General features: G+C 37.7%; 2 long non-coding RNA genes across 13 annotated transcripts in view; one reads left to right on the plus strand and one right to left on the minus strand.

Annotated features, from left to right (window-relative positions):
* Positions 1-18245, minus strand: part of LOC140608665 (uncharacterized) — a 306107-nt gene that overhangs the window by 85563 nt on the left and 202299 nt on the right. The gene's annotated exons all lie outside the window — the stretch shown is intronic.
* Positions 1-18245, plus strand: part of LOC140608664 (uncharacterized) — a 58484-nt gene that overhangs the window by 1086 nt on the left and 39153 nt on the right. For 8 of the 9 annotated variants that reach the window (XR_012010637.1, XR_012010639.1, XR_012010638.1 and 5 more), the window contains exons 2-3: positions 1237-1329; positions 12456-12564. This is a non-coding gene — a long non-coding RNA (uncharacterized lncRNA). The remainder of the gene's footprint in view (positions 1-1236; positions 1330-12455; positions 12565-18245) is intronic. The other variant, XR_012010645.1, reaches the window with a different exon arrangement.

The following is an 18245-nucleotide window of genomic DNA, read 5'->3' on the forward strand; positions in this document are numbered from 1 at the left end:
AAGGATCAAAGTGTGAGGAAAACTGAGAATATGGGGCAAAAAGTTTAGAGGGAAGTCAACAGAGGAAGTCTGGAGAAAGGTGGTGCAACAAAAAGAAAGAGAATCCCCATCTGTGGCACCTGCCCTGCCCAGGAGGACTGAGAGGGGAGGAGGGCTGGCTGCCAGCGAGAAGGGCCAGAAATAAGGTCAATATATTCCTAGAATTTGGGAGAAGTCACAACAGAAAACGACTTCTCTCCCAAAAACACATTTCCTAGTTCTGCACACGTATGTAAACAAGAAACAGCAAGAGTACATCTCTGACAAACTTTCAGTTTTAAGAAAGATGGTATCTGTTCGGTGACAGTGGGTTGAGGACTTTACAGTGGTATGGTTATCAAGTTTATTTTAAATTCTGATATGTAGAAAGGTAACTTTTTTTTTTTTTTTTTTTTTTTTTTACCTCCTACTGTTGATACTCATGGAGACCATGCTTATCACAGGTTTTGGGAAGTGTAGCTCGGGGCCCTGCAGTGATTGACAGGAGTGCTAACAGTGGATGGAATCCAGAAGGGTGGATTAGAGATGAGAACTTTACAAGCTGTCCTGCATTCTAATTAGCTGACAGTCATGAAATATGTAAGCTTCAGACACTGACATTGTCACTTCGGGCAAGGACAAAAGTCATCTAATTTATATTAATATGAGAAAAGTTTAAATCTGCCCATTAAATATGGGAGAGTTGAGGCAAACTTTCATTAGCTTCTTTGGCTGATAAATGAAATGCTGCAAAACTGCAAAAGCCACATCGCGTATCCCATAAATTAATAGAGACAGAAAATCATCTTATGGTAAATCACCCTTTTTATCAGCAAAAATATCTCTGAACTGGAGCAAACATGAGAGTATTTTGTTATCGTCTTAAAAATCTTACTCTTGTTGTTTTTAGAGCCATTTATGTTATTGTCTATCCTATAAATTAACATTGGGAGAAAATACCTTGGAAGGAGTTGTGAAATCTGGAGATAATATAGAAGATACTTGTATCCTTAAAAATACACAATTTGCTTTTAGGGTTTTATTCCTCTTAATTCTTTAGGGAGATGTGGTATGTTTATAGTTTTAAATGCCACAATCTAATCCCCTTTAACTTTATTATACTATTGCCTACAGTGATCTAAAGACATAAAATCAAGATGCAGATTTGATTATGAAGGTAATGCTTAAAATCTTTTTTTTTTTCTTTTTAAATTGTAGTGCTTTTGCCCTCACTCCTCAGTTATGACACAGTGTTATAAGCCTTCTGGAGTAAAGGATACATTTACACCTCCTAGAATGCCACTGATGGATGTAAGTAAAAAGCAAATTGACAACTTCTATACTTCTAAAAAGGACTAAGTCACAACTTGTTTCCTAACCAACAACGCCTCCTGAACTTGGACGTGTTCATTGAACAAACAGTTGCTGACCTTTTAGTGTGTCCCTGAAAGTATGCTAAGTGTTTGATTTACAGAGAGGTTTAAAACATGATTCCTATTCTTAAGGAGTCGACAGCTTAAGTAAAGAAAAGTAAAGAATTTTAAATATAAAAATTATAAGGATAATTAACCATCAAGGCAGCATATGATTAAATGAAGGATATAAAGATAATTCACCATCAAGGCAGCATATAATTAAATGAAGGACACTAATCTTATTTCCTTCATCAAATAGACTAGGTTTTCTAAAAAAAGCTTCTCTCTAGAATCATTACCCAATACTTGACCTTTAGAAAATCCCAATTCATTCTAGAACACATCCTTGAGGCTTACTATTCTTTTGTCAAGGTCTTAGTCTTGAGCCGTTTCTTTTAGTGTTTGGCACATAATAGGGACTGAAAAGATGACTGAACAACTGGATGAGTGAGTGAATCAAGGAATGTTGAGAAAAAATGCCAACTGTACAATATTCCTCAGACATTCTTTCTTCATCTGAAAACATGAGACAACTTAGTTTAAGTACAGATGAGACTGAACCCAAGTTGTCATCACTGTTTTCTTAAACAGAGCGAGACATTAGGTCCAAGTAGCATAGCTAGTGATCAGTACTGTTCTCTCCATCTACCACTTGTTCACCCGCACAGTTATCTATCCACTGAGGTTAGAACTATTTTCTCAGTAATGTTGTCCTGGGTGTATGCCTTCCTCATACTTTTCATTTATTATCTAATTTTTTATAGTAACTACTTTCAAAAATATGAAGCACACTTGAAGGGTCCTACATCAATTGATGAGCCATATTAGCTCCCAATATTTCCCTCCTCTGGGTCAAACTTGCCCTTCAATTTCTTCCTGTTGTCAGAAGATGCTCTCTTCCTTGACAATCTCCTTCAAACAATATTTCCCTGTTCTGAGTCAACCCTCACTGTAAAGATGCATTTATTTTAATGTTATTTCTGCTAAATTAGGATGATTGTCTTTAAATCTTTTTTTTTTCCACTTTAACATGGTTGTGAATCATCTTGATACTGTGGAGTAATAGCAATAAATTGTGAAAAAAATTTAATGGTCCAATTTAGAAATATTTTTATTGCTGTTTTCTTCCCATCCATTTGTTCTCATTTCAAAGCCTGGGTAACTATGCTGTCTCTCTCTATGCCTGCCAGAAGGCAGCTACAAAAATAAATTTCAAGGAACAGAAAAAAAAAAGGTAACAAAAGGCATAATACATATTAATAAACCTGAAAAATATTCAACCAACAGCCTATTATTATTCTTTACATCAAAAGAAAACACAGGAACTGAGCCTCAGAAGCGAAAATGAAGGGGGGAAAAATGATAACAACAGAACTTGGAAATTAGATGAAACATCAGAAGGCTGAAGGGGGTTCAAGGAGAGAAGTCAAAATATCCAGAAGGAAGTAGAAGAAACAAGTATGGCGAGAGTTATAAATATGCTGCTGCATGAGGCAATTGGTAACTATACTCACTCAGAATTAACATTATCTTATTATATGTTCTTTTTACTTTAAAAAAAGTAATGCCTTCAGGCTTAACCTCTTCAATTAAATGCATGAGGTACTTCTAATGTGAATTAACTTAATAACTAGTTATTCATGCAGTCATTCATCAGAAATAACACATCCTTAGTGCTCAAAGAATGCACCCAACCTCTCGAAAATTTCATTGCTTGCTGACCCCAGTGGATGCTGTGCTTCATGAGGACTTCAAAAGTTGAAGTTTCTTTCTCATTGCAAGCTCCAATTATTTATATTTTTATTACTACTTCAGATTTCTGACAAGATTTAAAAAATGAGTCTCACACAAAAGTTACCCAAGAGAATAAGCAAGATACTACATGGCTTGTTACTAGTGTGTTGTCTACTCCACTCGGATCTTGAAACCATTAGTCTCTCTAGCGCGCTCAACCACCGCAAAATGGACACATCACTAGACATGAATCATTCATCAAGAATTCACTGAGCCTGTCATAGAGTAGGCTCAACCAACACGCATTTGGGAACCAAAGGAATGCAGGCTGATTGTGAGGTGGAAGAAACGAGGACAGGGAGACTAGGACAGCTGCTGACTCAGGTATAGGGCTGGCTACGAAAGATGACTCTCGACCTGATGTTCACCATCTCAGTATCTGCTGGGCAGATACACCCTTGGTTCAGGCAGGCACCAAAGACCAGGCTAACAAAGGCAGTACCACAGCAGAAAACCACAGCACATGTTGATCGAAGTGGAACAGATTTCCAGAGTACCTTCAGTAGTCATGGGACAGGAAACTCAGTGGATTCTTCCTATGGGAAGGACTTGGTGAAGACTCAGGGAAGAACTACCCAGAGAAACATAAGCCAAAGACCAAGCAGGTGGCCTGAACAACTCACAATGTCTGGGGGTGGAGGGGGCGGCGGTTAGCAGGGGGGAAACTGCAACTCTTCATGGACGTACATGAGCTCGTAACTCACAGCAGATATTCTTGGTATTTCCATTCTGTCAGGAAGACGAATTCCTGATTCCGAAGGCCAAGTGGGCAGAGACTAAACACACGTCCAAAACACGTGACTGTGTCTTAGATGCTCAGAGGCAGGCATGGGAAATGATGATGGGTCAATGAAATGGACCGAGCCCTCAGGCAGAGAGAGTCAGGGCTCAAATCTGAAAGGGCTGGTCAGGACTGGGCACCTAAACTGTCTTCATTCTTGCTCCAAGGTGCTGGGCACTGTTCTTCAAAGCGTTTTAAGAACTTTTGCAAACTCTTGCTACTTTTCTCCCTAGGGGCAAGCATAGATATTTATTTAAGGGTGTGATACACTAAACTTTTTCATCAACTCACAAAATGTGAACCCTTCCCAGAGAGCAAAACAGCACACTCCTATTGTCTTTCATTTCCAAGTGCCAGAGGGGAATAGCTTTTAATAAATACTTTTACACTGCACTTCAGTCGAATTGCTATCGTGCGAAAACAGGCCTGAGGAGAATAACACATTGCCAAATTCCCTCCAGCGAGTGCAAAATAATACTGTAGGTTCTGGCAGAGAAATAAAATGGAAATCTGATTACTTTGTTTTATTCTATGTGGAGATAATGTGTGAGCACATTTAAATACATAATTCAACGTATTTCAGCTATGGCCCTAGATGATGATTTAATGTCAGCCTTACACTAACCTTGTAACATGAGAGTTGCATTTAGAGCTGACAACTAAAGAGAAAGTTGATGAAATTACACTTTATTTTATTTTCTGCAGAGCTAAGCAGACCTGTTTATTCCATTCCTAATGCCAACTACCGCCATAAATTTGAGGAGACTAAACCTACCCAGAGAAGGCCATACATATTAATAAAGCTGAAAGAATTGTCCGCTTACCATATTGGAATAGATTCAACCAAGAAATAAAAAATAAATAAAATGTGGAGATTGTTTTCATGGGTCGCATTATAGTAAGTCATCATTTAAAGTCCCAATAGATATAGAATAACTTTTAATTATATAAAATCCACAATTATATTAGAGATAAATAAACAGCTACTTTTGAAGAAATACAGAACAGTTTTGGGAAATATAGTACAGAAGATAATTTGCACAAATAGTTAAGAGTTTAGGAGGCCACTAGTAAGATATTAAGTAGAGAATATTAATATTCTTCAGTAGTATTGGAGAGTTGGAATATCTCACATTAGGAAATAGTTTAAATGGTAATAATTTTAGGATGATCATTTTAAATTTGGGTTTCTTCCATTTTACAGATTTTATTTACTTCTTCAGCAATGAGCATAGGGTAGCCCAGAAAATTGAAACTTCGAATAGTTTTAATCCTAATATTAATTTTCAGGCCACAGACATAGCCGATAATGCACTCTTAGTAGATTTCCAGAATCCTATGAACCTGTTATGATGATGAAATGCTCCATAATGTCCCCATCAAATTTAGGTTACATGGCAATATTCACATCTGCAAAGCAGGCCCTTTGCAAAGGTCAGTTTTACAACTGCTACTTTTGTGAGCCTAGAAGACAATTATATCTCCTCCTCCCACAACACAAGCAGGAAATAAAAAACTGAAATTTTAGAGGGTCCACATAATCCACCTGTTTTTACAAGAATTCCTTACTTGTATGATTTTTTTTTCACATGGAAATGTTCATAAACAAATGAATTATAATATGGGAGCATCAACCCCAATTTTACTAGATGCTTAATGGATTATGCATGACATTTCTCTTTTAACGCCAAATTTCTGATATCTTCTAACCACAAGAAAAATAGAGGTTCGGTGTTAAAGAAAGTTATCTTCGGTATTATCAACTTTTGAGTGCTGAAACCCTTCTTTTGCTGATCACATTACTTCATTTGTTTTACAATGTAGATTTTGGCAATAGTTGTCCTTTTACGTTTTAATTAATAAATTATAGCTTTTTTGTTAAAAATAAAAGGTGAAGGAGATTTGAAGCAACTTATCTCCAGGTCTGCCCTGGCTGTAGGTTTCTTTTGAAATCACTAAATTCCAATTAGTAATACATAAACCCATCTGCCTTAATTGCTACTGCTGCTACCTCTGTTTCTACAATTCTGTGACCACTACTTTTCACATTGCTTTGACCTCTGTGTTTTCATAATTACACAAATTGCACTGAATTGCACAGAGGCTTGGAAATGCCTGTGTCTGGTAGGGAAATTCTATGACTATTTAATTTAATCACTCTGTGCTGCATTTGGCACAGAGTGATTTGGTCTTTGACTGAGAGCAGGGGACTGCATGGTGCCCACATGGTGAGGCTACACTAACTTCTTACCCCACTGTGGGTTAGGACTCTTCTCAATCCCCTCAGACTGATGGGTAGGTCTGTTAGGGTCCTTACCAATGACTTCTATAAGTAATTGTTTCCACTAGTTGCTTATGCCCTTCTGCAAAGGACTCTGGATTTTCTATCAGCGATTTCAGGGGTCACATTTCTAATGGTCACTTGGGCTATGATGAGAATTTCCACACCAAACACTCTGGACCTAGGCCTGTGGTCTCTTCTTATCCTCTGGTCTCATTAGGCTCTCTTTAGCTTCTCATGTCTCAAAACAAACAAGACATTTTGGAATTTGGACCTTAAAAATACCTAATATACAAAAACTGCTGTTTACTTGCAAACAGCTGCCATATTGTTCCACAGCTCTTCTCAGTATTTTCAACCTGTTCTAAGGATTATGCTTGCAGAATAAGTGTAGATGATACCAAAGAAAATGCCTAACCCAGTGGTTTCATTTGCCATAGCTCTTTACATAGTTTCTCTGCATTGCCAGCCATTCCCTGAAATCTGTGCATCAGCCATGGCATAACTCACCAAGTGGCCTATTTAATACTACTGGAATCTATCTGGACTCATAAGTATCCAACATCTCCAAGCATCCAGGACTCTGAATGATCGAATCAGACCAGTTAAAATTCACAGAAAAAAAAAATATATAGCTTCACAATAAACATAGACTCAATGAATGCCTGTCATAACAGAAAATGTAAATTAAAATGCATTAAGTGCTCAACTGTCAGTTGAGCATCCAACTCTTAGTTTCAGCCCAGGTCATGATCTCAGGGTCATGGGATCCACCCCTGCATCTGGCTCCAGGCTCCAGGCTCCATGCACAGTGCAGTCTGCCTGAGATCCTCTCTCCCTCTGGTCCTCCTGCCCTCATCCTCTTTCTCCCTGAAATAAATAAATCTTTTAAAAAATGCATTAGCCATTATATTTCTTTAAAAATTAAAATATTAAATAATATGCAGTCACTTTCATTTAAACTTGTTAGAAAAATTGGTGAAGCCTTCTAGGAGGCAATGTGGAAATATGTACCTTTATAAATCATGACAATGCTGTGTCTCAGTTTCTTCAACCCAAAATGGAAATAATAGTGATACTTATTCATAGTATGTTGTAAGAAATAAACTAGTTAGTATACATAATTAGAATTGTGTCTGATACACACACACACACACACACACACACACATTCTACATAAGCGTTAGTCATTACGATCTTTACTATTATCAAGTTTTAAAAGAGGCAGTCCTTGGACTTAGCAACTTTACTTATAGAAATTTATCCCAAAAACAGAGGCAGATCTAGACTTTGTGAAGCCAGAAGCTTATGCAATCTGGGAGGCTCTCTTGAAGAAAAATAATACAGCAGGGTGAATTCAAAATTAGTTACCAAAGTGAATATTTATAATCAGAAAAGAAATTAAAACAAATTATAGGCATCTTGGAAACCAGGTCTTTTCTTTTTTTATAAGTTGTCTTTAGGATAATTACCAGAAATGCTCACTTAGAAATGCTTTCTGTTTGCATCCTGATTTCCCTTGCACCAAAAATACTCCACAACTCTTGGCATTTAAGAGCCATGCGAGTGAGGATGGGTCCTGAAGCTTCAGCTTCATTAAATTGACAGGAAAAATCCACCTCTGCGAAGATAAATGCTCATATGTGTGAATAAGGATATCATTAAAGGTTGTCCTTTTTAAACATATGTATATTTATATATGCGGGAAATTTTTAGAAATATTTTTTTTAAAAAGTCATCCATGGCAGTAGGGCTTATACTAGCTAAGGGAAAAGAAAATATCTACCAATAGGTAGCAAAGCATGATGATTAAAAGTAAATTCTGAAGTCGGGCAGACTCAGGTTAAGTTTGGGCCCCACTATTCATTACTATTTGACTTTAGGCAAGTGACTTAACCTCTGTGTTCATATGTTTCCTTATCTGTAAAACAGAGATAAATAGTCTCTATGTCATCAGGCTATTATAAAAATTCAATGAGTGGCTATTTATAAAGTGCTTAGAACAGTGCTTGACACATGGTAAATGCAATTTGAATGTAAAATAAATACAAATCTACTTGGAGATTAAGTAAGTCCATACATCTATACAATAGAATGCTATATAGGCAAGAGAAAAGGAATGATAAATTTATATTAAAACTGAATATTGATATTGAAAGCTGTTATGTAAAAAAAGGAAATCGCAAAACAGCGAAAGTCAATATGATACCAAGTTGGGGAGGAGGAAGATGCTTGCTTTTGCACTACTTGTAAGCAGGGGGGTTAGATATAATACTATTTAGAGATATTGTGTCTAATGTAGGGGAAAATAGATAAACAACTCGTTATAGTACATGGTTCATGCTTACAGAATTCCAAAAACAATCAGTCCCACAATTTTTTGACTTTCCTGCCATAAAGAAATTACATCTATTTCCCTATCTTAGAATCTGGGCTGTGTCTCTCTCTGTTCTACCAATAGATATGGTGAAAATGACACTGGCCAGTCTCCAGGCTCCAGGCCATGAGAAACTGGCAGTTTCCACTTCCTGCCTCTTAGAATATTCACTTGTGAGCCGAGCTCCTGCTCTGAGGATGCCTAGGCCATCTATAGATGTTCTGGCTGACAGCCCAATCAACAACCAGCTGAAGTACAGCCACCAACCAGCATCAACTACCACACGTACAAGCTAATATGTGTCTTACTGATATCAGCCCTAGCCTTCTAGTCTTTCCAGCAGAGATCCTAGATTGCAAGGAACAGAGACAAGCCACTGACACTCTGCTCTGTCCAATTCCTGACCCCAGAGGTTTTAAGCATTAGAAACTGGCTCCCTGGGCCATTAAGATTTGTGTGGGTTGTTACACAGTAGACAGATAACAGGAATAGATAACTGGAAAAATACATTTGTATTTCTTCCCATGATTGAGCATTTGCTATGCTCTCAGCCAATGATGGTATCTTTTTAGCAGAATATACTACATACTTCCAACCAATGAGTTTCCCAAAATGCATACAGAATCAATGAGGTATACGGCTATAAACTGAGTGAGGTCTACAGCTTGTATTATTTGCTGGATGATGGTCTACCTTTCTGCCATTTATCTATGTACTCACAAACAAATTAAATCCATAATGGTTGTTAAAGGTTTGTTAGTGACAGTGCTAGACCTATCACCAAGGAAGAAGCTCACATTGCTTCTCACGATGCAAGTTTTGGGATGCACAACGGGCTTTTGTGAGAACAGTAAAAGAAATCAAGGAAAGCCTCACCCAGTAACTGAGAACTAACAGAAGTGCTTTGACATCATAAAGGACATGCTAAACACCACCGTAACCTGAAAGGACTGGGCAACAGTTGCATGAAATCATTGGAAAGCTGGAAAAATCGTGGCCAGAGGCAAGAGAGGCAGATTTAATCTCTGGGAAATTAAATAAATACAGGAAAGTAATTGCTCTGCATGGTGCATGAAATGTACCTCCATGTGGATGGTGCCCTACATTGTGTTTGTGTCAATTCACTCACTGAAAGTTCCCCAGAAACATTACCTCATCAACTATCCAACAGTGGATGGTTCTGAGAGCATTAGCCCATGCACAAGGGTGTGTGTGTGTGTGTGTGTGTGTGTGTGTGTGTATTTTCTCACATGTACTTTTATATGAATTGAAAATGCCTGGAAGCATGTGTAAGAAATTCATCCTAATAGTTAATAATGGATACTTTGGGAGAGTCTGTGGACAGGATTTGGGGAAGCAGATGGTCTGTGGGAAGGGTGGGGAAACTTTACTTTTTAATTTCATTTTTTTTACAAGAAGAATGCATTCCTTATATAATTTAAATGAAAAATCAATTTTAAATAAACGAGTCCAATTAGAAGCATGGGATTTAAAACTGCACTTCTTGGCTCTCTCGCGGATAACGTGGCAGGATGTTTCTATCCTGGCAGGTTTTCCTCTACTCCCTTTCTGAAAATGACAGTACTGGATAGTGGGTTGTAAGTACTCATTTTTAGCATGGAATGGTTATAAAATGTCAAACCCTTATACTTTTCCTTTATATTATTTAGCTCCAAAGATTTCCAGGTTCTAAAAATAGGATAAATTCTCCTGAGTTTATGTATCTTGGGCCTGCTTTAAGTATACAGTAGTCATTTATGAAGTGTGTATCTAAAGGTGGACATCAAACTGTGTTTGCAATAATCATTTTTCTTTTCAAGCTATTTCAGAGCAATCCCAGGAAATGCTCTTTCATGATCAAAGCAAATCATCTCCTGGAAAAATGCACTATTTTCAGTTAACTCTGCTACTAGCAAGTGCCAAATGCATTTGAAGACCGAATGTTTCACACTAGAGAAAGTTAAGTACAGCACTAAAAAGCAGCCATGAGATCACCAAGAGAATCTACACAAAAAAACATGTGGGCAGACTGTACATGTTTATTCAGGGCAAAACCACCATCAGCGTGCAAAATTTAGTTTTATATATCTCACAACATGCCCCAGAGAATAACCGAGACTCGAAAAAGACAGAAGGAAAATATGCATGGCTCTCAACTGTCAAAACAGGCAGTTGGGCAACTATATTAATCGTGATTTAAAAGCCTTATAACATATTCTGTTTCAATGGTATTCCATCTTTTCCCACGAGGAAGGGAATATAGTCCCTATTAGAAAATGGGCAACTGGCAGTTGAACTAACTTTAAAGCCCTTGCTAAGGACAGACACCATAGAGTTTCTGTCTCAGTGGATAATAGTTCCTGATTAAGAAGACCACAAACCCTACAGGAAGGGAAAAACCACAAAAGGAAACTCACAGAGTGGCTTATGATTAGGGAAAGCTGGTCATAACAGACATGTCCTTCCTTTCCACTCTGCCCACCTCAATTCATATCAACTTACCCATTACTAAGAAGATGCACACCTGATTATGGGGAGCACGACAGAGGGAAGGGGAAGCACACTGTATCCGTTTTACTGTAGCTATAGCCTTGCTACTAATAATGACTCAAAAAGTCACCTCTCATTTGCTGCACAGCTTGTCCCTGTTACTACACTGCAAGAGCAGTAATTTTTGAAGTGGGATGTGGGAAGAAAATATTGAACTTCCTTTTATTCTACTCTAGAAATAAAAAAAGGAAATAAAACTTGGCTAATGTTTACGGTTGAATGAACCTGGGTTTCTACTCCCAGTCCATTTGTCCGAGAGTCACATGTCACATACGTGCTGCAGAGGAGACTGAGGGAAGGGCAGGACTTCCCCAACTCACCATTTTCACTGGTTCCTTAGTTTCCAACATATTGCAGTGAATTACAGATGATGTATGCCTAATTAGATTTAAAGACTATATTTACAAGGTTTCCAACTAAATTAAATCTCAAGGTGGTCAAAGAGCTTTCAAAAAATATCTTTGTAAATAAAAATAACAATGACTTAATCATATGAGACCTTATGCCAGCCCAATTTAGAATTATCAAAAGGTTTCTATCTACTTTCTCTAATGATAGCTTCCTGTAATTGTATATTATTCCCTGAGATACTCATATTAACTACGTGGTATATACAACATATAAATATACACATACATTTTGAGGAGTACATACTCATTTTCTTTTAATGATAGCTGTGCAGGTCAGAAAATATTGAGGCCACTCTTCTAGAACAGAAAAAGGGGTAAGAAGAGATCGGTAGAAAATAAAAAGCATGCCAATTCTTAATTTCTAGTCGATTTGTTCTGAAATGCTGACTTCACCTGTTTTGTAAGGAAACACTAATTCAAGCAAATACACATTAAAGGGATTGTTTTTTTTTTTTTTAAAAAAAAAAAAAAGCCTTGTTTTGCTAATGTTGGCCCACCTACCTCTAGAGCTATTTTCCTGATGTGATTAACTTAAGAAATGTAGGATGACACACTAGGTTCCACGTGGAAATGCTGATTCACTTAAATAAGTGAGTAATTTCCATCTTACTTAAGTAGTTTAAATGCAAATGATCCATTTTATGTTTTGTTTCTATGTCTTCTCTTAGGAGAAATATGCATATTATTTCACAGTAAAAGTAGAAAAGCTTCCTTTGAATATTAACATCTCCAAATAGGGAAAACACCTGCCAAGAGGGTCTCTGTTCTCTCAACTTTACAGCTGGAAGGGACATCAGAAATCAGCCCTCACAACCTCCTCATTTTACAGGTGGCAAACTTGGGGCATGGCAAGATGAAGCTACATTAGCAAGACTGCACAGTCCACAAGAACCACAAAGCCAGGACCAAACTATTCCATGGACCAATCATTCTCCAATGTAAGGAAACTGAAGCAGAAAAACCGTGGTATTCTTAGCATGGTATTCCTACTCAAAAAATTATTTCAGATACAACTGCTTTTCCTAAAAGGACTACCTTCCATGAAAATAAAAACTAGGAAAGGAGATAAAGGGCATAAAAAGAGAAAGAAATACCTTGGGATATAATACAACCTTCAAATGGGGTTTTAAAGTGATGGCATAGCCCACTGTTTTGACAGTTGGAAGCAGTGCACATTTTCATTCTTTGTACGAAATCTCAGCTATTCCCTGGGAAATGTTGGAAGATAAAGAAACACATTTATGATAGTTTTACCTAGCAGAGAGAGTCTCCACTTGTATTTAATATACTCCAGAAAATTGTGCAGATTCTCTTTAATACTGGTAATCCAGTGACCCAGTGACTCTTTTTGGTTCTACATCTCTCTAGTATGAAATAGTTTTGTCTTCAAATGCATTTGGCACTTGTGAGCAGCAGAATTAACTAAAATCAATGCATTTTTTCCAGGAAGTGATTTGTTCTGATTACAAAAGATTTCCCATGAGCCCCTTACCCATCTAAAGTAACATTTTTTTAAGAATACAGAATCTTAGAGATTCTGATTCATTGGGTCTGGAAACTAGCATTTTTAAAAAGCGCCTCTGTGATCCTGATGCAGGAGCACACTTTCAAACATACTGCTTTGTAAGAACTTCTCCATACACTTGTATTAGAGACAATCCCCTTAGACGAGACCAAGGAAAATACCCCTGCAGGTGCTCAGGGATGCTGCTTAGTACTGCCTAAGCAAATAATCTGCTCATATAAATGAACTTCTCAGTTTGACCATGTGGAATCACATACCTCACAAAGAAGAATGTTTACTGAGCTCGCACAAGAAATTATAATACACAATGAAATGGACTTCTTCAGGGCTTTCCTAACCAAATCTAAACTCTGAGGCCCTTTCTGTATTGTTTCAAATAGTTCCCGCTTGTTAAAGACTAACATAAATGAGCACCTAATAAAGAAAGCCTCTATTTTTGCCTTTCAGATAAGTCTATCACAGAACTTGTCTTGAAATGGAAAAAAGGAACTCCTAATTGAAAACTTTCCCCTCTATGTCTCCTAGCGTATTGAAAATTCCTAACAATACCTGTTAGGTATATCGTCTTCTAAATGCTATCTAGAAGAATAATATTAATCCATCAATGGTCATTAATGTGTCATTGGAAACTGACTTATCAGAACATGGGACATGGAACTAACGCCTTAAGAAGAATTCAACCAAGTAAAGATCTCGGTAGGATTCTAGGTTCGGTGCTCGGGCCTGGGAGGGCCTGCGTCAGAAGCAGCAGTGCAGATTGAGAGAGCCAAGAGAAGCACGAGGGAATTGAAGCCAAGGAAGAAAAATGAAGAGAAGAGAGGAAGGAGCTGCAAAAGATAAACACATCTTGGCATTGCGTTGACCTTGTCTCTTAGCTCTTTCATCCTGCACATTTGCAACGACCCACCTTCCTGGAGGTGGCAAGGTAAAAGCTGCTAGGGTGAGAGAAGCAGCCCAGATTTGCAAATTAAAACCCAAGCTCTGACAGTTGCTGTGTGACCTTCTGTGTCACCTCCCTTCCCCACACAATTCCTCATCTGTAAAATGGGGATGATGATCACGACCTGTGGAGCTGTACGAATTAAAGCAGTAGGCATGAGAGGCTCCGGACATGCTGCTTTATCTCTTCCTCTGCTCACCTAATCTTTATCTGCTCACTCTTCAGTGTAGGAAAGGAAAGAAGGGGAGATGTTTCTCCCTGGTAACACATCTGAGGCAGTTATGATCTGGTTCCTGAGTTTCCTTGGAAGTATTTGTTTCTTTTTACAAATTTCGCAGCTCTTCCAGGGATAAATAAACATCACTCCATGAATATGAACTGATTATATCTCATTTTCTGTCATTTCAGTACTCTTACAGAAAAGGTGACTATACATTTGGAATATTATGCATCTTATGAAATAAAGCAAAACTAACATTCATTCATTGAGGCTTCACTGGGTTTGGCACTAGAGGAAATGCAAAGAAATAGAAGACACAGTTTCTGCACGAAAGAAGTTAACAATTGATTAGAGGCTCAAGGCAAGTGAAAAGTTTCAGAGCCATAAAAAATTCAACAATAGCTCAAGACATAATAGGAAAGATGTCATGAGGCAGTTCGTGATTAATTTCAAAATGAGGAGCACAGACAATAATTGTTATATGAATTTAGAAGAGAAAGAAATCACTTTCATGTATATATATATATATATCAAGGAAAAATTTCAAGCAGAAATTGGTGGAATTTGGTGGCCTATAGGCTGAAATCAACCAGCAGGCCTATTTAATTTGGAACTCTTCCTGTTTATTTTTGGTTTTGGTTTTGTGTCATTTTTTTAAAAAGTTGCCAACATCAAAAACAAAGAGAATAATGCTTATAGTCCACGGAAGGCCCTTCCAGAATAAATTGGTTATTGTGGGAATTTAAAGGAAGAGGAATAAGAGAGAACATCCAATTACAGTCTTCCCCTCCATTAGTTCATTCACTTATGAATAGCATCTCTTTTCGATCTGGCATTTCGAGCACTGAAATATATCCCCTGTCTTCTCTACTGTCAAAAATTCTTGTTAACAACTACCTTAAAGAGACTTACTATTTCTTGAGCTACCAAAGATAATTAAAATCATCAGGGTAAAAACCAGCAGTTCTTTCTCCCAGGTGATTATCAGCTTAGAGCCGGCTTCACAGGCTGACCACTTCATAAAGTGAACAACTAGGTAATTAAATCCTCAGGTCTGTAGAAATCCACAGGGACTAAATGGCAACGAGCAATTTTCCATTTGAGGCATTTTGGGAATCAGGCCAATAAATAAACAGATATCTTAGATTTGACTCCAGCAAATACCCTGACTGCAAAGCAGCAAAACAAAAGCAAAGAGCTTTGTTCTCAGTCACTGTCTTGTTATTTAACACCAGTATATTGATAGAACATTGAAATGTTCTCATTTAAATATTCAGAAGCCCAGGATGGTTTGTTCTCCAAAAACTTTTTGTTATCATATAAACATATGTCCATCTTTGTGGGCTTAATTGACATTTACTGCCTCAAGTTTCTTTCAAAACTTATTTTATTCATTGAAAACACCAAACATTCTGTGAACCAGTATGCATATCCAAAATATTTTTTTACACAATATTTCAAAAATGGTTCTACTCATACTCTGACTTCTACTGAGTAGTGCAGCATATTTTATTATCTTAATAACACATTGGTCTCTGAATTTACCTTCTGAATTTTAATTGACAACAAGGAGAATCACTCAGATCCATATGCCATGTTAGAAGCAAGGATTTGGAGTAGGAGGAGAAAAGATAACTATTTTCCAGCACAGTAGAGCCACTTAACTATACATGTCATCCTCATATTCACCTAAAACAACTTAGCATACAAAAAAATTAGCTTTCCAAAAATGAGAGACTTTTCCACTTTATAAAATATTTTGAGCTTGTTACACGGTACCCCTGGACATTGCCTCCGTTCTTACACATAGTAGATACTTGATTCATTCACCAAATATGAATTAGATGACAAGTGAGATGTTCATCAAAATCTATATTTTATATTCAACATAATTTTCTTAGAAATATATATATATTTTTATTATTTGAATATACTTATTCTGTGGTGTTTAAGATCATTTTTACCTGCTAATCTCTTTAAGAAAAAAACAAAAACAATTCACTTTGGTCAAGCCTGGGAAATCTACAACCTAGTCACGTTTAAAGTTAGCCCTGAGGATATCCAGGAATCTGCTATAAATTCTTTCAATTCATAGGGCTTCAAAGGATGAATGGCATTAGACCACTCACCTGGCAGCTCAGCCACTTGGGGTTATAATTAAACAGATTGCAACCTTTCATTAAAATGTTCTTTTTTGTAGTTACAGAGAAAAAAATGTGGAGATTAAAGTGACCTTTGATACTGCATAATACTAATATTTTTTTCCATTTCAACTAATATGGGGAAATGGACAAATAATAATAATGAAGCTGCTTTAAGTTTAAAGCAGACGAGGCTTTGCTGGAAGCTGTGCTTAGAGAGGACCAAATATGTCTCCTAAGGTGCGTACAGTCCTGAAACTGGGACACTGTTTAAATTAGATCCGTCCATTGGGCAAATTCCACCCTTTCAAAGATACCTCTTCCTGGACTCTCATGTAAGCATAAAACAATATAGAGCCACAGGGTTCACAAAGCTAAACAAAGCTCACAAAGCTGGCCAGAAGTCAAAGTTGCTCTAGAGGATATGTGCTCATTTAGGCAGCAGGAGGATAAACGGGGCCTCTAAAGCTCAAGCTTCTGCTTTGTTCTAGTCTCTGCGGTAACGCTCTCTATATCATAGAGCTGAAAACAGGGCAAATATTAGCTGGGTGTTCAACGGGCGAGTTTAAAAAAGGGGGGATTTCACCGCATGGCTTTTTCTCTTGCTGTGAAACCTCCTATTCAATTACTATTCACTCTTCAGCTCTGGCTTCCAACCTTATTCCACTGAAACTCATCCACATTACCAATGACTTCCCGATTACAAAACGCTGTTGACATTTCTAGGCCTTGCATTGAATACACCTTCCTGCAGCACCCAGCATGATAATTAATCCATCTCCCAAAGCCTCTCCCTCATGAGCCTCATGAACTTGCGTGATAGCAGGTCTCTTTCTACCTCTGGTCGATCTTTTTCCATGTCCTTTGTAGACCTTTCTTATTCTTCGTCCTCCTAACATACCAGAGTCTTCAGTTTTATGTTCTCTCTGGACAAGGTTTTGTTCTCTCTCATGGCTTTAGTTACAACTTATTCATTCACTAGATACACAGTGGTGGCCAGGGGCTGGGAGGTGAGTGGGGGGTGGGGGCAGATAAGTGAGGAGAAATCATTTAATGAGTAAAAAGTTTCATATTTTCAAGATGAAAAATACTGGGGATCTTTTCCCAACAATGTGGATTTACTTAACACTGCTCAACTGTACACTTAAACACAGTTAAGTTTGCAAATTTTATGTTGTGCTATTTTTTCCATGTTAGATGAACAGATGATAGATAGATCAATCCCAAATCCCAAGTTTAGGATAATTTTGGTTACAAATAGCAGAAAGGTCATCCTCAGCATAATGGCTAGCTTACTCCATGGATTAAAGATGATTACACCTGCTCCAGGCTGCAAATTCTCACACATCAATGGCCTTATAAGCATAAAGGAACTCTCTCAGCAGGTCCCAGAAGACACCTCTTTATTTCTCATTGACCAGAATTGAATCACCAGCCACTTCCTAAGCAAATCACTGGCAAGGGAAATGGTTTCACTATGATCAGAACAGACTATTCCAGACGAGAGGCAATCCTTCCTGAGAATGAGGTCAGGTTTACCTTCCCAAGCTGCACAGAGGAGGGGGAAGCCACAAAGTCAGAGCTTGACCAGCAAGAAAGTGGCAACGTGTTACAGGTGCAGTTGGCTAACAACTGTTATCTGCTACACTGATCTCTTCCCTGAGCAAGAGACCCATGGATATAACTGTTTCTGAAACGTCAGTTCGCATATCAAACTTAACATGTGCAAAGCCCAAGTCATTATGTGCATTCCTTCTTCCATAAGAACTCTTCTCATATTTCCTATTGCATCG

This window comes from Canis lupus, chromosome 18 (genome assembly GCF_048164855.1).
Source record: "Canis lupus baileyi chromosome 18, mCanLup2.hap1, whole genome shotgun sequence".
Lineage (NCBI taxonomy): Eukaryota > Metazoa > Chordata > Mammalia > Carnivora > Canidae > Canis > Canis lupus.